This window comes from Rhinatrema bivittatum, chromosome 7 (assembly GCF_901001135.1).
Source record: "Rhinatrema bivittatum chromosome 7, aRhiBiv1.1, whole genome shotgun sequence".
Taxonomy (NCBI): Eukaryota; Metazoa; Chordata; class Amphibia; order Gymnophiona; family Rhinatrematidae; genus Rhinatrema; species Rhinatrema bivittatum.
Window position 1 is genome coordinate 238,571,000 of NC_042621.1, and position 15,801 is coordinate 238,586,800.

A 15,801-nucleotide genomic window follows, 5' to 3' on the forward strand; every position below is an offset into this window, starting at 1 on the left:
TCCTGAGTACCTAGTGATCTTTGGTGATTTTGTGCCACTCCTCCAGGTAAAGGTGAATCCATCCCGCTACTGGAGGGGCACAGTTCTGGACTTTGAGGCTGGTCGAAAACAAGGCTCAGGTTTAGGCTGTTTTCAGCTGACATCTTCTCATACTGTTTGTTCCCAAGCTGGAAGCTGCTGCTGTGGCATCACAGTTGGAGCATACCACCACTGGAACTGATGGAAAGGGCATCTCAGGAAATAGGAGCACTTAAAATCGAAGTCAGAGCGCCTTGATGATGACTGCTGCTCAGAGCCCATCAAGAGAATGGATCAGCGCAAACTGCTCCTTGAGTTGGGTGACCATTTCCCTGAGTCTGTCTCCAAAGAGGTGATTTCCAGTGCAGGAAACATCCATCAACTTGTCATGTACATTATCGTGCAGACTGCAGACCTTGGCCAAATTATTCAGTGAGCTCCAATGGCTGCCAATGATGAATGGGTTATAGTGTTGAATGAGTTGTACGCTGATTGAATGAGGTAGCTTACACATTCTTCTGCAATCAGGAATGCCTGTGGATATCTGGCATGACCCATATCACCTGGGCATGTAAGTATTGCACCATATAGAACTGGTGGGTAGCAATGAAAGCAATTAAGCATTGAGCTCTGGAAAACCTTTTCCCCCAAAGTTGTCTAGCAGCCTTGAATCTTTGCCTGCAGAATACTGGAGAAGATCCTCATTTTCTCTGCCTGCTCTGGCAGAATCTACAACAACCGATTGATGGGGCAATAGCAGCACCCCAAACTTTGGAGTGTTTTGGACTCTATGTTTGAAGTATAGTTTTATGGCTAGTGGAACATAGATGATTGGATTTTCCCATATACTTGTTTCTTGTTTTTACTTCCTGCAGGATCGAACCTATTGGAATTTCTGAAGGTTCTAGGATCTGGAGAAGGCTGAAGACTTCTGAGTGGGGGGTCCTTGTCTTTCCAAACACTGACTCCCAGGGTTTTACTCAACTTATCCAAAAATCTGAAATAGCAGATGTCCTCAAGTGGTGATATGTGCTCCAGAGGTTCAGATAGGATGTGCAAAGTAATCCCCGTCGTTCCATCCTCTGACGCAAGGAGTGAAAGGACACCAACTCAGGACCACAAAGATTATGTGGGCAACTGAGGTGGGATCCTCGGTCATCTCAAAGCAAAAGGCTGGACTCCACCACAAGTGCTAGAATCCATCTGTAGAGGGTCTGATGGGGCATTCCTGGAAACAGGGGTGAAAGGGATTCTCTCGTCAGAGCAAATAAGACACTTGACAAAGTTTGAAAAACTACCTCATGAGAAACTCTGGAGGAAATTAAAAAGTCATGGGATAGGAGGCAATGTTCTATTGTGCATCTAGAACTGGTTAAAAGATAGAAAACAGAGTAGAGTTAAATGGTTAATTTTCATAATGGAGAAAGGTGAATAGTGACATGCCACATGGATCGGTACCGGGGCAACTGCGTTTTAGCATATTTATATATGACCTAGAGATGAGGACGACGAGCGAGGTCATCAAATTTGTTGATGATACAAAATTATTCAAAGCTGTTAAACCATAAGAGGATTGTGAGAAATTGCAAGAGATCCTTGCGAGACTAAATATTTTCTGTCATTTGGATTCCTAATTGGACAAATGCAAAGTGGTACATGTAGAGAACAATAATCCAAATTATAGCTACACATGCAGTCATCACCCAGGAAAAAGATCTAGGTGTCATCGCGGATATGTTGAAATCCTCTGCTCAGTGCATGGTGGTGGCCAAGAAAGAAAATAGAATGCTAGGAATAATCAGAAATGGAATGGAGAATAAGACAGAATATCATAATGCCTCTGTATTGCTCCATGGTGTGACTGCACTGTGTGTGCAGTTTTGGTCACCGCATTTCAAAAAGGATATAGTGGGATTAGGGTGACCAAAATGATAAAGGGAGTGCCCTATGAGAGGAGGCTAAAGAGGTTAGGGCTCTTCAGCTTGGAGAAGAGATGGCTGAAGGGAGATATGACAAGTGATCTATAAAATAATGAATGGAGAGGAACAGGTAAAAACGAACTGGTTGTTTACTCTTTCAAAAAGTATCAAGACTAGGGGACATTCAATTAAGTTTCTAGGTGATATATTTAAGACAAATAGGAGAAAATATATATTTTTTTTTTACTCAGCGCATAAACTCGAATTCATTGCCAGAGGATGTGGTGAAATATGTTAATGTGTCTTGGTTTAAAAAAAGGTTTGGAGAAAAAAAAAAATCTATAAACCATTATTATGGTGTACTTGGGGAAATCCACTGCTTATCATTGGGATAAACACAGCAGGGATCTTGCCAAATACTTGGGACCTGGAATGGCCACTGTTAGAAAAAGAATACTGGGCTTGATGGACCTTTAGTCTGACCCAATGTGGCAAATCTTATGTTATGTACTTTGCCCAGGAGAGTTTGAAGACTGCCCTCCTTGTCCTTAGCTGCCAGGGAGACAAAGAACGTCTTCACCATCTCTAACACTTGGTCTAAGGGCTGTCGTGTCCTCTGACCACACACTGGTGGAGGAACATCTAGTACATGTTCTTCTTGAAAAGCCAACTGGACTTTGTAATAGTATCTCAGAGGGTGCATGGAAAACAAGGGCACCACTGAATAAATAGGATCTGATGTCGCCAGATGAAGACCTTGTTCTAGAGCAGTGCATGGTTTGGTGGAATTTATCTTTGAAGGATACTAATGAAACAGGAGATTTAGGGCATCCCAACAGAGGTTCCAATAAAAGCAAAAGTAGTCCATGTGCCAATAAGTAAAGAATCACCTGAGCTAAAGACTTCCAAATTATCCATATGAACTAAAAAAGCAGGTTGTTAATACAAAGAAAACACACACTTTGAAATGTCTGTATGCCAAAGCCAGAAGTCTAAGAAGTAAGATGGGAGAGTTAGAATGAACAGCAGTGAATGAGACAGACATAACTGGCATCTCAGAGACCTCGTGGAAGGAGGATAACCAATGGGACAATGCTATATCAGGGTACAAAGTATATCGCAATGATAGGAAGGATCAACTTGGTGGGGGTGTAGCACTTTATGTCCGGGAGGCTATAGAGCCCAACAGGATAAAGATCATACAACAGATTAAATGCTCAGTAGAATCTATATGGGTAGAAATCTCATGTGCGTTGGGTAAGAGTATAGTGATAGGAGTATACTACTGTCCCCCTGGCCAAAATGATCAGATAGATAATTAAATGCTAAGAGATCAGGGAAGTTAACCAATTTGACAGTGCAGTAATAATGGGAGATTTCAATTACATTTATCCAGTCAATATTTGGGGCAACAGGACATGCTACAGACAAAATTCCTGGATGGTATAAATGATTGTTTCATGGAGCAATTGGTTCAGGAACCAATGAGGGAGGGTACTATTTTAGATTTAATTCTTAATGGAACGCAGGATTTGGTGAGAGAAGTAACGGTGGTAGGTCCATTTGGCAATAGTGATCATAACATGATCAAATTTGAACTAATGACTGGAAGGGGGACAATATGTAAATCTACAACTCTAACACAATTTTCAAAAGGGAAACTTTGTTGAGGAAAATAGAAAAAAAAATGAAAGGTGCAGCTGCAAAGGTTAAAAGTGTTCAACAGACATGGATATTGTTTAAAAATACAAATGTTAGAAGCGCAGTCCAGATGTATTCCACACATTAAGAAAGGTGGAAGGCAAAACTATTATCAGCATGGTTAAAAGTTGAAGTGAAAGAGACTATTAGTTAAAAAAAAACAAACCATCCTTCAAAAACTTGAAGAAGGATCCATCTGAAGAAAATAGGAAAAAGCATTACCATTGTCAAATTAATAAAACATTGATAAGGCAGGCTAAGAGAGAATTTGAAATGAAGTTCACCGTAGAGGCAAAAAACTCATAATAAAAACATTAAAAAATATATCTGAAGCAAGAAACCTGTGAGGGAGTTGTTTGGACCGTTAAATAACCGAGGGGTTAAAGGGGCTCTTAGGGAAGATAAGGCCACTGCAGAAAGACTAAATTAATTCTTTGCTTCTGTGTTTACTAATGAGGATGTTGGGGAGATATTGGTTCTGGAGATGGTTTTCAGGGGTAATGAGTCAGATGAACTTAACCAAATCACTGTGAACCAGGAAGATTTAGTAAGCCAGTTTGACAAACTAAAGAGGAGCAAACCACCTGGATCAGATGGTATGCACTCCAGGGTTCTGAAGAAACTCCAAAATGAAATTTCACATCTATTACTTAAAATTTGTAACCTATCATTAAAATCATCCACTGTACCTGAAGACTGGAGGGTGGCCAAGGTAAGCCCAATATTTAAAAAGGGCTCCAGGGGCGATCCAAGAAACTAAAGACCAAGACGCCTGTTTTCACTGCCAGGAAAAATAGTGGAAACTATTCTAAAGATCAAAATCACAGAGCATATAAGAAAGTCATGGTTTAATGGAACACAGTTAACATGTATTTACCCAAGGGAAGTCTTGCCTCACAAATCTGCTTGATTTTTTTGAAGGGGTTAATAAACATGTCGATAAAGGTGAACCAGTAGATGTAGTATATTTGGATTTTCTGAACGTGTTTGACAAAGTCCCTCATGAGAGGCTTCTAAGAAAACTAAAAAGTCATGGGATAGGAGGCAGTGTCCTTTCATGGATTACAAACTATTTAAAAGTCAGGAAACAGAGATTAGGATTAAATGGTCAATTTTCTCAGTTGAAAAGGGTAAACAATGAACTGCCTCAGATCTGTACTTGGACAGGTGCTTTTCAATATATTTATAAATGATCTGGAATGGAATACAATGAGTGAAGTAATAAAATTTGCAGATGATACAAAATTATTCAGAGTAATTAAATCACAAGCGGATTGTGATAAATTGCAGGAGAACATTGATTGGGCATCAAAATGGCAGATGAAATTTAATATGAACAACTGCAAGGTAGTGCATATAGAGAAAAATAATCCATGCTGTAGTTACACGATGTTAGGTTCCATATTAGGAGCTACCACCCAGGAAAAATATCTAGGCGTCATAGTGGATAATACATTAAAATAGTCGGCTCAGCGTGCTGCAGGAGTCAAAAAAAGCAAACAATGTTAGGCATTATTAGCGAGGGAATGGTGAATAAAATGAAAAATGTCTTAATGCCTCTATCGCTCCATGGTGAGACCGCAACGCGAGTACTGTGTACAATTCTGGTCGCCGCATCTAAAAAAAGATGTAGTTGCGATGGAGAAGGTACAGAGAAGGGCGACCAAAATGAGAAAGGGATGGAACAGCTCCCCTATGAGGAAAGGCTAAAGAGGTTAGAAGACAACATGTAATGATAAATGGAACCTACTCTGAAGAGAGAATGGTGTTAAGTGCCATGCCAAGGGAACAGTGTTGGGACCGGTTCTGTTCAACATCTTTGTGAGCGACATTGCAGAAGGGAAGAAAGAAAGTTTGACTATTTGCGGATGATACTAAGATCTGCAACAGAGTGGACATGCCGGAAGGCAGAGAGAGAATGAGATGGGATTTAAGGAAGCTGGAAGAGTGGTTGAAGATATGGCAGTTGAGATTCAATGCCAAGAAGTGCAGAATCATGCATCTGGGGTGTGATAATCCAAAAGAACTGTATGTGTTGAGGGGTGAAGGGCTAATGTGCATGGAATAGGAGAGAGTGACCTTAGGGTGATAGTGTCTAACGACCTGAGGTTGGCGAAGCAATGTGACAGGGTGATAGCTAAAGCCAGAAGAATGCTGGGCTGAATAGAGAGAGGGATATCAAGTAAGAAAAGGGAAGTGATAATTCCCTTGAACAGGTCCTTGGCGAGGCCTCACCTGGAGTACTGTGTTCAGTTCTGGAGACTGTATTTCAAAAGGGACAGAGACAGGATTGGAAGCGGTCCAGAGAAGGACAACCAAAATAGTGGGTGGTCTCCAAATAAGTTATGAGGAGAGGCTGAAGAACCTGAATATGTATACTCTGGAGGAGAGGAGGAGCAGGGGTGATAGATACAGACCTTCAGATACTTGAAAGGTTTTAATGATCCATGATCAATAACAAACCTTTTCCATTTGAAACAATTTAGTAGAACTAGGGGTCACGATTTGAAACTCCAGGGAAGAAAACTTAGAACCAATGTCAGAAAATATTTCTTCTTGGAGAGGGTGGTGGATGCCTGGAATGACCTTCTGAAGGAAGTGGTGATGAATAAAACCATGAAGGATTTCAAAGGGGCATGGGATAAACACTGTGGATCACTAAAAAGAGGATGGGAATGAATGAAAAAAAAGCATGGGGGTAGGGGGTCTGGGGAAAATCTGCATGGAGTGGCAGTTGCTACCCTTAACAGAATAATGGGGTGATCTGTACGAAGAAGCAGTTTACCCTTAACAGAAACATGGAGTAATCTGCATGGAGTGGCATTTACTATCATGGAAAGCTTACTTGGCAGACTGGATGGGCCGCCGTTTGGTCTTTTTCTGCCGTCATTACTATGTTACTATGGCTGTTCAGCTTGGAGAAGAGAAGGCTGAGGGGAGATATGATAGAGGTCTTTAAAAACATGAGAGGTCTAGAACGGGTAAATGTGAATCGTTTATTTACACTTTCAGATAGTAGAAGGACTAGGGGGCACTCTATGAAGTTAGCAAGTAGCACATTTAAAACTGGAGAAAATTCTTTTTCACTCAATGCACAATAAAGCTCTGGAATTTGTTGCCAGAGGATGTGGTTAATGCAGTTAGTGTAGCTGGGTTCAAAAAAGGTTTGGATAAGTTCTTGGAGGAGAAGCCCATTAACTGCTATTAATCAAGTTTACTTAGAGATAAGCCACTGCTATTAATTGCATCAGTAATTCTCCAACATTTGTTAATTCAAGGGAAACCTTGTTTGGTAGTATATTTTGTATGGTGGCTCTGTTCAATGATAACCAATTTTTAGTTATCCTTCTCATTCGCCCCGTAGATTACTCTTTATTATTCTTGCTTTAATATATTTTAATATTTATTATTTTTTTCTTTTTATTTTCTCCTTGTAAAATCCCTTCTCCCTAACTGCTTGTCCGACCCACTTGTTTATTCTTATTGTAAGATACTTATCAAGGCCGCCGCCTCCGTTTCTTCTTATAGGTTCGGATCTGCCTGCCCGACAATGGCCATGTTTCGGCACCGTGTGCCTGCTTCAGGGGCTGCGGGGAGGAAATCTACTGTGTCCAGCCAGGGTTCACAGTATCGACATTTTTTGTGCTATGCGTGTAACCGTGGACGACGCATCGTCGTTACATGTCGATACTGTGAACCCTGGCTGGACACAGTAGATTTCCTCCCCGCAGCCCCTGAAGCAGGCACATGGTGCCGAAACATGGCCATTGTCGGGCAGGCAGATCCGAACCCATAAGAAGAAACGAAGGTGGCGGCCTTGATAAGTATCTTACAATAAGAATAAACAAGTGGGAAACATGGCCATTGTCGGGCAGGCAGATCCGAACCCATAAGAAGAAATGAAGGCGACGGCCTTGATAAGTATCTTACAATAAGAATAAACAAGTGGGTCGGACAAGCAGTTAGGGAGAAGGGATTTTACAAGGAGAAAATAAAAAGAAAAAAATAATAAATATTAAAGTATATTAAAGCAAGAATAATAAAGAGTAATCTACGGGGCGAATGAGAAGGATAACTAAAAATTGGTTATCATTGAACAGAGCCACCATACAAAATATACCACCAAACAAGGTTTCCCTTGAATTAACAAATGTTGGAGAATTACTAGTGAAGGGAAAGAGGTTAGCTGGTACATAATTAATTGCATCAGTAGTATGGGATCTTCTTGGTGTTTGGTTAATTGCCAGGTTTGGCCTCTGTTGGAAACAGGATGCTGGGCTTGATGGATCCTTGGTTTGATCCAGTATGGCAATTTCTTATGTTCTTATGTAGAGGTCTCAATGGTGAGATTGCCCTAGAGATAGGGCGAGGTAAACTGAGTATATCCCCTTCTCCTAGCCTTCTGGAATGCGTAAATGAACTGGTGAATGCAGCGCCTATTTAAGGAACAGCTGTGTCAGTAGCAAGTCACACTCTAAGGCTTGAAGCATTATGGACTCCGAGCCCTGATGCATCAATGGTGTCAAGGCTCCATGTTTCAAGGTACCATGGTTCAATGCAGCTGCAGGGCTTAATGTGCTGGTGACTGATGCATTGACAGTGTCACTGGCTCTGATGAATGGTGTTTCTTTTTGGCCAGCACTCAGCCCCATGGGGCTCAAGAGAGGCTTGTGGATGGCAAAGTTTGGCATTTCCGCAGTTTACTCAACCCCAAGGTGAAGGGGCCTAAGGCCGGCTCCAAAGTGGGGGACACTCTGTTTGAGGAGCTACTGCTCAACTCGGCACCTAGGGAGCTAAGAGAGGTTCTGTTCTGGGACAAGAATCAGCTGCAACTCTTTAATTGATCTGGCAACTCCTTATTTCCAGACTTTGGATCTTTCAGTCTGCGGTGACATCTGGCCACAGTGGTAACAATTAGATGCATCATAGTCAGGCCTGAGACACTAACAACATCATAGCCATTGGTGATAGATATGGTCATACACGCAATCCTTAAATTCGTTGAGAGTGGCCTTCTTGAAGCCAGAATTTTTTATTTATTTATTTTTTTTTTAATATAGCACTGAAATTTGCTATTCTGGGGCTAAGGAGACAGTGAGGCAAGACAAAGGTGAAAAATTTAAGAGAAGAGTACACATCCATGCTGTAACTTGGCCAAAAAAACTATCAAAAAACCAGGGGGGGGGGGGGGGAGGAATTCAAGAGGCAGTACACACACGGGAACTCCTGCAAGGCTTTACGATATAAGGCTGTGTTGGGTCCTGTTAGATGACAGAACCTGTCATGTCGTGGTTAATTCAGCCCTACTTATTGATGGAAAATGCATATCACTGATCAAGCATTGTCCTTATGAAATAACAGTACTATGCTCAAGGGAAGTTTGTGCTGATAGTGGATGCTACTATATGTATTCTATATTATAGAAATTACTGATAGCTCTGCAGTTGAAGTTAAACTGCTACTCCGGGGGTGTAAACATGCATGACTGAGTGTCACGGTGCTCAAAGACAAAGGTTGAGGGTTCTGCTACAGGTTACTGATTTCGCACATAAGCTACAGGTTCTATTTATGAGAAATTATTATTTTTTTTTTTTTAAACAATGCATGTTCTCTAGGATGAGATTACATATTTAGGATTTAGAGGTCAAAATGATGGGCACTGTAAATACTTTATTTTCAAAATCAACTAGCTTCATCATGTAATCTATGTATCCACTCATTCATATATTACATGCATGGGTCACATTTTTATCCAACTGAAATGCATTCAATTTTTTTTAAATTGTGTGTGATGAATCTAAGATCTTTAGTATTTTCTGTCAAAATTTACAAGTCTACATGTCAAGATATACAAATCAAGAGAAATGTAATATTTGTAATATTAGTATAAATGAACATGGAAATTTACAATAATAAAATCTAAACATTTTTCAAAACTGACCATGGGGCTCACTAAATTTTCATCCAAGGTATAGAATTATACAACCTAATTGTGTCTGCTTTAATCAACATGTCAGGTATTAAAAACAAGATTAGTTTGAAAGGGGGTGAAAACATTACATTTGTAACAAAACCCATCAATTAAGCAATATATAAAAATACTGATTTAAATAATCAGAATGTTTTGATATATCAAAAAAAATTTCAAATAATTATCAAAGATAAACTAACTGCATCTGACTCAGCTCAGCACTAGAGGCTTAAAAAAAAATCAAACTTTTTTAATGCAGGTAACAAAAATAAACTAAAATCAAAGCACAATGGAGAAATTACTAACCTGATAATTTCGTTTTCATTAGTGAAAACAGATGGACTCAGGACCAATAGGTATTGTGCTCTTCTGCTAGCAGATGGGAGACAGAGTCAGATTTCAAAGCTGAAATCATCCTGGGTACATATACACCTGCACTGACCTCACTTCCTCAGTATAGTCTTCGAAGAGCCAATGTGGTTATATCTTTGCTTAAATAACTTGCTTAAACTTGATTAAAACTTGACTGGTTCAACTGATTTCCAAACTGGAGACCGCCAGTGCACTCAACCGATTAAATGCTGACACCGGATAACTGTGGGTGTCAAACTAGGGGTAGTCCGTGGCTTACCCATATATGTTTAGTCTCGAGGTTTGCCATCCAAGGTTCTCCATTTTCTGGGGCAGCCATGGGTGGGATGCTGAGTCTGTCTACACTAAGGAAAACGAAATTATCAGGTAAGTAATTTCTCCATTTCCTAGCATGTAGCCAGATGGACTCAGGGATGTACAAAAGCTACTCCCGAATAGGGTGGGAGATTGCCTTGGCCCACTTCGTACTGCCCTTGCGACAACTGTGTCCTCCCTGGCCTGAACATCCAGGCGGTAGAACCTGGAAAAGGTGTGTATGGAGGACCACGTTGTTGCCCGACAGATCTTGGCTGGCGACAGCAGCTTGGTTTCCGTCCAGGAGACTGCCTGGGCCCTCGTAAAATGAGCCTTAACCTGTAGAAGCAAGGGCTTTCCTTCCTCTATGTAGGCTGCCTTGATTACTTCTTTGATCCAGTGGACTATGGTCGCCCACGATGCCGCTTCCCCTTGTTTCTTCCTGCTGTGGAGAACGAACAGATGATCCGTTATGCACACAGGTTCAGATCTTTCCAGGTATCGACATTCAGATGGCAAAGAAGGCATGAGTCTTCAGAGTCCTTATGCTCATCCGGAGATGGTAGCGAGATAGTTTGGTTCATGTGAAACCACTTTTGGTAAGGAGGGGACACAGTGCGCAGTTGTATGGTTCCAGTGTGAACCTAAGGAACTGTTCCTGACAGGATAGTGCCTGAAGTTCGGAGATGCGATGAGCTGAACATATTGCTACCAAGAATACTGTCTTTAAAGTTAAGAGGCATAGTGACAGACAGCAAGTTGGTCTGAAGGAGGCCCCTGCTAAGAAGTCTAGTACTAGTCTAGTACTAGTCTAGTACTAGTCTAGTACGCCAGAAGGAGTGGAGAGAATGAGACGGGATTTAAGGAAGATGGAAGAGTGGTCGAAGATATGGCAGCTGACATTCAATGCCAAGAAGTGCAGAGTCATGCATATAGGGAGTGGAAATCCAAATGAACTGTATTCGATGGGGGGAGAAAGGCTGATGTGCACGGAGCAGGAGAGAGACCTTGGGGTGATGGTGTCTAATGATCTGAAGTCGGCGAAACAATGTGACAAGGCGATAGCTAAAGCCAGAAGAATGCTGGGCTGCATAGAGAGAGGAATATCGAGTAAGAAAAGGGAAGTGATTATCCCCTTGTACAGGTCCTTGGTGAGACCTCACCTGGAGTATTGTGTTCAGTTCTGGAGACCGTATCTCCGAAGAGACAAGATGGAGGCGGTCCAGAGAAGGGCAACCAAAAAGGTGGAAGGTCTTCATCAAATGACTTATGAGGAGAGATTGAAGAATCTAAATATGTACACCCTGGAGGAAAGGAGGAGCAGAGGTGATATGATACAGACTTTCAGATACTTGAAAGGTTTTAATGATCCAAAGACAATGTCAAACCTTTTCCGTAGGAAAAAAATCAGCAGAACCAGGGGTCACGATTTGAAGCTCCAGGGAGGAAGATTCAGAACCAATGTCAGGAAGTATTTCTTCACAGAGAGGGTGGTGGATGCCTGGAATGCCCTTCCGGAGGAAGTGGTGAAGACCAGAACTGTGAAAGACTTCAAAGGGGCGTGGGATAAACACTGTGGATCCATAAAATCAAGAGGCCGTCAATAAAGAGTGGGTGGCTCGCCAGAACGACGGCTACTGCCTGGAGATAATACCCTTATTCAATAAACATACACATGGTTACTGTGACTCCAACATCGCACTAAGCTACAACAGCAAGAGGAAATGTGGAAAAAAGGATTCGCACTCACAAAGCGGGGAGTAGCTGGCTTGTTACGGCGGTTACTACCCCAAACCAAATAAGCCTGATACTTCACGTTCAACCCATATCCAGCATAGCTCTCTGCTTCAACGGCAGGGGAGAAGAAAAACTGATACTTCACACATATCCAGCATAGCTCCCTGCTTCAACGGCAGGGGAGAAGAAAAACTGATACTTCACGCATATCCAGCATAGCTCTCTGCTTCAACGGCAGGGGAGAAGAAAAACTGATACTTCACGCATATCCAGCATAGCTCACTGCTTCAACGGCAGGGGAGAAGAAAAACTGATACTTCACGCATATCCAGCATAGCTCCCTGCTTCAACGGCAGGGGAGAAGAAAAACTGATACTTCATGCATATCCAGCATAGCTCACTGCTTCAACGGCAGGGGAGAAGAAAAAAGGATTCACACTCACAAAGCGGGGAGTAGCTGGCTTGTTACGGCGGTTACTACCCGAAACCAAATAAGCCTGATACTTCACGTTCAACCCATATCCAGCATAGCTCTCTGCTTCAAAGGCAGGGGAGAAGAAAAACTGATACTTCACGCATATCCAGCATAGCTCCCTGCTTCAACGGCTGGGGAGAAGAAAAAGTGATACTTCACGCATATCCAGCATAGCTCACTGCTTCAACGGCAGGGGAGAAGAAAAAAGGATTCGCACTCACAAAGCGGGGAGTAGCTGGCTTGTTACGGCGGTTACTACCCCAAACCAAATAAGCCTGATACTTCACTTTCAATGCATTTCCAGCATAGCTCTCTGCTTGAACGGCAGGGGAGAAGAAAAACTGATACTTCACGCATATCCAGCATAGCTCTCTGCTTCAACGGCAGGGGAGAAGAAAAACTGATACTACACGCGTATCCAGCATAGCTCCCTGCTTCAACAGCAGGGGAGAAGAAAAACAACCAATAAGGGCTGAATAACATAATCTGGGTAAAACAAATAAGCATGGGTGTAGCTTGCTTATTGCGGCGGTTACTTCCCCTACTACCCCTAACTAATCAAGCTTGATATTTCACTTGGATGCACCTCCATCACTGCTCTCTACATTAATGGTGGGGGTGGAAGGGAAATAGAACCAAAGAGCTAAGAGAAACAGATAAGTATGAGAAAAAATGTGTGAAGCTCGCTGGGCAGACTGGATGGGCCGTTTGGTCTTCTTCTGCCGTCATTTCTATGTTTCTATGTTTCTATACTAGATTGAGATTCAATAGAGGCTCCGGCCATTTTAGGGGTGGTCGGAGTTGCTTGACCCCTTTTCAGGAAGCGGGATACATCTGGATGAGTTGATACCATCCACTTCGGCTCTGAAGAGGGCCAGTGCGGCAACTTGGACTTTGAGGGAGTTGAGCGACAACCCCTTCTTCATCCCTTCCTGCTGGAATTCCAGGATCATGGGAATTTTGGCTGTCTGCGGGGGATCCCGCGGTCCTCACACCAGGCTTCAAATACTCTCCAGATCCGTATGTAAGACAGGGATGTGGAGAACTTGCGCACTCGGAGCAGGGTGTCAATCACGGCCTTTGAGTAACCCGCTTCTTCAGGCTAGTCCTCTCAAGGGCCATACCGTAAGAGAGAATCAAGACGGATCTTCGTGGATGATCGGGCCCTGCTGGGGAAGGTCCCTGTGTGGAGGTGGGCACAGAGGGTTCCCTGCAAATAGTCTTCGCATGTCTGCGTACCATGGTTGTCTTGGCCAGTCCAGGGTGACTAGTAGAACTAGCCCCTTGTGATGCTCTATCTTGCGGATGTCTCTGCCCAGTAGTGGCCATGGAGGGAAGGCGTACAGAAGATCTTCCTCTGGCCAGGTCTGGATGAGAGCGTTGATTCCCTGGGATTGTGGTTCTCGTCTGCGACTGAAGAACCTGGGAACTTGGGCATTGAGACGGGTTGCCAGTAGATCCATGGCTGGGAGGCCCCAGCGATTTACTATCAGTTGGAAAGCTGTGGTCGACAGCATCCATTCCCCCGGGTCTAAGCGCTCTCTGCTGAGGTAGTCTGCTGAGACATTGTCTTTTCCCGCAATGTGAGAGGCCGAGATCCCTTGTAGGTTTATCTCCGCCCATGCCTGAGGGGATCTATTTCCAGAGACACCTGCTGGCTCTTGGTTCCTCCCTGGCAGTTGATGTAAGCAACTGTTGTCACGTTGTCCGACATTATCCTGATTCATTTGCCATGGAGTTTGTGGCTGAATCGCAGGCACGCTAGTCTGACTGCTCGTGCTTCCAAGAGGTTTATGTTCCATTCCGCCTCTTTCTTATACCATTGCCCCTGGGCGGTCAGTTCCTGACAGTGGGCTCCCCACCCTCGTAGGCTCGCATCCTTGGTGAGCAATATCCAGTTTGGTGGGGATAGGCTTACTCCTCTACTTAGGTGGTCTTCCTGAAGCCACCACTGGAGCTGAGTCCGAACCTCTGCTGGTAGTTGGAGGTGAATTGAGAAGTCCTGGCAATTATCCAAACACTAAGAAGATCCCATGTTACTGATGCAATTAATAGCAGTGGCTATTCCCTAAGTAAACTTGATTAATAGCCGTTAATGGACTTCTCCAAGAACTTATCCAATCCTTTTTTGAACCCAGCTACACTAACTGCACTAACCAAATCCTCTGGCAAAAAATTCCAGAGCTTTATTGTGCGTTGAGTGAAAAAGGATTTTCTCCGATTAGTCTTAAATGTGCTACTTGCTAACTTCATGGAATGCCCCCTAGTCCTTCTATTATTCGAAAGTGTAAATAACCGAGTCACATCTACTCGTTCAAGACCTCTCATGATCTTAAAGACCTCTCTCATATCCCCCCTCAGCCATCTCTTCTCCAAGCTGAACAGCCCTAATATCTCTTCAGCCTTTCCTCATAGGAGAGCAGTTCCATCCCCTTTATCATTTTGGTTGCCCTTCTCTGTACCTTTTCCAGGATGGGCCGGAATGACCCTTCCTTCTTGGGAACGATAAAATAGATGGAATAGTGCCCAGTATTTTGCTGAAGCGTGGGCACCAGAGTTATTGCCCTCAGACTGAGTAGTCTTGTTAGTGTGGTTTCTACTGCCAGAGACTCTTGGAGTTGGAGTGGCAGGGTGATCTCATGAATTTGTCTCGAGGGATGCTGCGAAATTCTAGAGAGTACCCTTCTCAAATGATGGTTAGGACCCATTTGTCCAACGTTATCTTGACCCTTCTTTGGAAGAAGAGGGTTAGTCGACCCCCTATGTTTTCCCCCTGTGGATGGGTCGGCCTCTTCTCATTGTGAGGCACGGCTGGAGCCTGCCCCTGGTCCTGCTCTCCCTCTTGGTCTGTCTGCTACGAAAGGACTGGGACCTTCCAGAGGGGCGAGGTGTCTGGAACTGCATGTTCCTGTAGGGTCTAAAGCGCTCCGATCCTTTGCCCTTAGCTCTTCTGGGAGAGGGGCGCGAGATCTTTTATACCTATCTTCAGATAGTCTAGGCACTGGAGATTCGCCCCATTTGTTGGCTAACTTCTCCAATTCCCTTCCGAATAAGAGAGATCCTTTAAAAGGCATTCTCGTGAGATTCGCTTTAGATGTTGCATCTGCAGACCAATTTCGTAGCCATAGTTGTCTTCTGGCTGCCATAGTCAAGGCAACGCCCCTGGCTGAGGTGCGCACTAGGTCTGAGCTTGCGTCAGTGAGGAAGGATGCTGCCGGTTCCATCGATTCTCCGGTATGAGTTTCAGAGGTGCCAATCTCTCTTGAGAAGAGCAAACGGGAACGGGCCACCAGTGTGCAGCATGAAGCAATCTG

The 15,801-nt window shown here is 43.3% G+C and overlaps 1 protein-coding gene across 1 annotated transcript in view; it reads right to left on the bottom strand.

Annotated features, from left to right (window-relative positions):
- PPP2R2D (protein phosphatase 2 regulatory subunit Bdelta) overlaps window positions 1-15,801 on the bottom strand; it is a 231,782-nt gene that overhangs the window by 11,555 nt on the left and 204,426 nt on the right. The window lies entirely within an intron of this gene.